Here is a 5,181-nt window from a genome sequence, read left to right as displayed (position 1 = left end):
CAATGGAGAGAAGTCTTCCAAAGTAAGAGTGATTTCAGGCGTGCCGCAGGGGAGTGTCGTAGGACCGTTGCTTTTCACAATATACATAAATGACCTTGCGGATAACATCGGAAGTTCACTGAGGCTTTTTGCGGATGATGCTGTAGTAGATCGAGAGGTTGTAACAATGGAAAATTGTACTGAAATGCAGCAGGATCTGCAACGAATTGACGCATGGTACAGAGAATGGCAATTGAATCTCAATGTAGGCAAATGTAATGTGCTGCGAATACATAGAAAGAAATATCCTTTATCATTTAGCTACAATATAGCAGGTCAGCAACTGGAAGCAGTTAATTCCATAAATTATCTGGGGTAGGCATTAGGAGTGATTTAAAATGGAACGACCATATAAAATTAATCGTCAGTAAAGCAGATGCCAGACTGTGATTCATTGGAAGAATCCTAAGGAAATGCAATCCGAAAACAAAGGAAGTAGGTTACAGCACACTTGTACGCCCACTGCTTGAATATTGCTCACCAGTGGGGGATCCGTACCAGATAGGGTTGATAGAAGAGATAGAGAAGATCCAACGGAGAGCAACGCACTTTGTTACAGGATCATTTAGTTATCGCAAAAGCATTACGGATATGAGAGTTAGACTCCAGTAGAAGACTCTGCAGGAGAGATGCTCAGTAGCTCGGTATGGGCTTTTGTTGAAGTTTCGAGAACATACCTTCACCGAGGAGTCAAGCAGTATATTGCTCCCTCCTACATATATCTCACGAAGAGACCATGAGGATAAAATCAGGGAGATTAGAGCCCACACAGAGGCATACCTACAATCTTTCTTTCCACGAACAATATGGGATTGGAATAGAAGGGAGAGCCGATAGAGGTACTCAAAGTACCCTCCGTCACACACCGTCATGTGGCTTGCGGAGTATGGATGCAGATGTAGATTATTTAAAATTTTATGACAAATTTAATCTATACAGTTAATAAGTATAAATTTTTGAAATACTGTATATTTATAACTTATTTCTACAGTTAAAGATACTAATTACATTTTTCCTTGCATAAGATACTGTGAGATTGAATAGTAGCAGTTTTTCAGAACGTAAGCTGTCACTTTTTAAAGCTTTGTAGTTCAAGAAGAGATTTTGTATGCCTTGGTAATCTGTTGTAAAGTTTCTTTCCTGCATGATATACGCCTTTTTGGCATAATGTGGTGTTACAATGATTAACATGTATGTCACTGTCTGACCTGGTACTGTAATCATGGACACTTTTGTTTTGAGAAAAAAGGTTTTCATTTCTCAGTATTCTTTTTTTGACATGCATGACTGCTTCCAGTATATAGATGCAAAGAAGGGGTACAATCACTTGTTTCATTATTCTTATAATTGCCTTTTGTTTCCTGAAAACTGTTATGGCCTGGTGTACATTTCCGCATAAAATGATACCGTACTTCAGTATTGAATGTACATGAGCAAAGTATACAGCCCTAACTGTGTCTGCACTAGTATTGTTGCAGAGAATTCTTAATACATAGCTCATTTTTGCTATTTTTGAATTTAGGGATGTGATATGAGTGCTCCATTTAAGATTTTCCTGGATATGAATCTCAAGAAATTTAGTTTCATTGACAGCACTAACGTTTTGGTTATCTATACATAGGTTGTGCCGGATTTTTATTTTGATCAGTGTGGAAATCCATGAGTACCATTTTTTGGGGCTTAACTATTAGCTTGTTTCTGGTAAACCATTCAGACACTCCTTTTTAATATCTTTTGCAGATGCAGTAAGATTTTCTTCTTTATTCCCTTCAATCTATAGACTGGTGTCATCTGCAAACAGTAGTGGTTCAGAATCCCTAACGTGTGATGGGAAATCATTAATACAAACCAAAAAAAGAAAGGGACCTAAAATGGAGCCCTCAGGAACACCATGACTTAGTCTACATGGTTCTGAAAGGTGTACCTGGAGTTCATTTCCTTCCATGTACTTAATTTCAGTTACCTGAGAGTGTTGTTGTTGTTGTGGTCTTCAGTCCTGAGACTGGTTTGATGCAGCTCTCCATGCTACTCTATCCTGTGCAAGCATCTTCATCTCCCAGTACCTACTGCAACCTACATCCTTCTGAATCTGCTTAGTGTATTCATCTCTTGGTCTCCCTCTACAATTTTTACCCTCCACACTGCCCTCCAGTACCAAATTGGTGATCCCTTGATGCCTCAGAACATGTCCTACCAACCGATCCCTTCTTCTAGTCAAGTTGTGCCACAAACTCCTCTTCTCCCCAATTCTATTCAATACCGCCTCATTAGTTATGTGATCTACCCATCTAATCCTCAGCATTCTTCTGTAGCACCACATTTCGAAAGCTTCTATTCTCTTCTTCTGTAAATTATTTATCGTCCATGTTTCACTTCCATACATGGCTACACTCCATACAAATACTTTCAGAAACGACTTCCTGACACTTAAATCTATACTCGATAATAAAAAATTCCTGTTCTTCAGAAACGCTTACCTTGCCATTGCCAGTCTACATTTTATATCCTCTCTACTTCGACCATCATCAGTTATTTTACTCCCTAAATAGCAAAACTCCTTTACTACTTTAAGTGCCTCATTTCCTAATCTAATTCCCTCAGCATCACCCGATTTAATTTGACTACATTCCATTATCCTCGTTTTGCTTTTGTTGATGTTCATCTTATATCCTCCTTTCAAGACACTGTCCATTCCGTTTAACAGCTCTTCCAAGTCCTTTGCTGTCTCTGAGAGAGTTACAATGTCATCGGCGAACCTCAAAGTTTTTACTTCTTCTCCATGAATTTTAATACCTACTCCGAATTTCTCTTTTGTTTCCTTTACTGCTTGCTCAATATACAGATTGAATAACATCGGGGAGAGGCTACAACCCTGTCTCACTCCTTTCCCAACCACTGCTTCCCTTTCATGCCCCTCGACTCTTATAACTGCCATCTGGTTCCTGTACAAATTGTAAATAGCCTTTCGCTCCCTGTATTTTACCCCTGCCACCTTCAGAATTTGAAAGAGAGTCAACATTGTCAAAAGCTTTCTTTAAGTCTACAAATGCTAGAAACGTAGGTTTGCCTTTTCTTAATCTTTCTTCTAAGATAAGTCGTAAGGTTAGTATTGCCTCACATGTTCCAACATTTCTACGGAATCCAAACTGATCTTCCCCAAGGTCCGCTTCTACCAGTTTTTCCATTCGTCTGTAAAGAATTCGCATTAGTATTTTGCATCCGTGACTTATTAAACTGATAGTTCGGTAATTTTCACATCTGTCAACACCTGCTTTCTTTGGGATTGGAATTATTATATTCTTCTTGAAGTCTGAGGGTATTTCGCCTGTCTCATACATCTTGCTCACCAGATGGTAGAGTTTTGTCGTGACTGATCTCCCAAGGCCATCAGTAGTTCTAATGGAATGTTGTCTACTCCCGGGGCCTTGTTTCGACTCACATCTTTCAGTGCTCTGTCAAACTCTTCACGCAGTATCTTATCTCCCATTTCGTCTTCATCTACATCCTCTTCCATTTCCAGAATATTGTCCTCAAGTACATTGCCCTTGTATAAACCCTCTATATACTCCTTCCACCTTTCTGCCTTCCCTTCTTTGCTTAGAACAGGGTTGCCATCTGAGCTCTTGATATTCATACAAGTGGTTCTCTTCTCTCCAAAGGTCTCTTTAATTTTCCTGTAGGCAGTATCTATCTTACCCCTAGTGAAACAAGCCTCTACATCCTTACATTTGTCCTCTAGCCATCCCTGTTTAGCCATTTTGCACTTCCTGTTGATCTCATTTTTGAGACGTTTGTATTCCTTTTTGCCTGCTTCATTTACTGCATTTTTATATTTTCTTCTTTCATCAATTAAATTCAATATTTCTTCTGTTACCCAAGGATTTCTATTAACCCTTGTCTTTTTACCTACTTGATCGTCTGCTGCCTTCACTACTTCACCCCTCAGAGCTACCCATTCTTCTTCTACTGTATTTCTTTCCCCCATTCCTGTCAATTGTTCCCTTATGATCTCCCTGAAACTCTCTACAACCTCTGGTTCTTTCAGTTTATCCAGATCCCATCTCCTTAAATTCCCACCTTTTTGCAATTTCTTCAGTTTCAATCTGCAGTTCATAACCAATAGATTGTGGTCAGAATCCACATCTGCCCCTGGAAATGTCTTACAATTTAAAACCTGGTTCCTAAATCTCTGTCTTACCATTATATAATCTATCTGATACCTTTTAGTAACTCCAGGATTCTTCCATGTATACAACCTTCTTTTATGATTCTTGAACCAAGTGTTAGTTATGATTAAGTTATGCTCTGTGCAAAATTCTACAAGGCGGCTACCTCTTTCATTTCTTGCCCCCAATCCATATTCACCTACTACGTTTCCTTCTCTCCCTTTTGCTACTCTTGAATTCCAGTCACCCATGACTATTAAATTTTCGTCTCCCTTCACTACCTGATTAATTTCTTTTATCTCGTCATACATTTCATCTATTTCTTCATCATCTGCAGAGCTAGTTGGCATGTAAACTTGTACTACTGTAGTGGGCATGGGCTTCGTGTCTATCTTGGCCACAATAATGCGTTCACTATGCTGTTTGTAGTAGCTAACCCAGACTCCTATTTTTTTTATTCATTATTAAACCTACTCCTGTATTACCCCTATTTGATTTTGTGTTTATAACCCTGTAGTCACCTGACCAGAAGTCTTGTTGCTCCTGCCACCGAACTTCACTAATTCCCACTATATCTAACTTTAACCTATCCATTTCCCTTTTTAAATTTTCTAACCTACCTGCCCGATTAAGGGATCTGACATTCCACGCTCCGATCCGTAGAACGCCAGTTTTCTTTCTCCTGATAATGACATCCTCCTGAGTAGTCCCCACCCGGAGATCCGAATGGGGGACTATTTTATCTCCGGAATATTTTACCCAAGAGGACGCCATCATCATTTAATCATACAGTAAAGCTGCATGTCCTCGGGAGTGATATTCCAAATATGATTTAATCCACTGGTTTGGCACACCTCTTCACCATACCATTCAAACTTCCTCAGGAGTATAGAATGATCAATCACATCAAAAGCTTCTGTTAGGTCCAAGAATAAACCTGAGATATTTCTGTGGTTGTCCACTGCATTTAAGACAT

This window comes from Schistocerca nitens, chromosome 1 (genome assembly GCF_023898315.1).
Source record: "Schistocerca nitens isolate TAMUIC-IGC-003100 chromosome 1, iqSchNite1.1, whole genome shotgun sequence".
Taxonomy (NCBI): domain Eukaryota; kingdom Metazoa; phylum Arthropoda; class Insecta; order Orthoptera; family Acrididae; genus Schistocerca; species Schistocerca nitens.
This window is presented reverse-complemented; position numbering follows the sequence as displayed.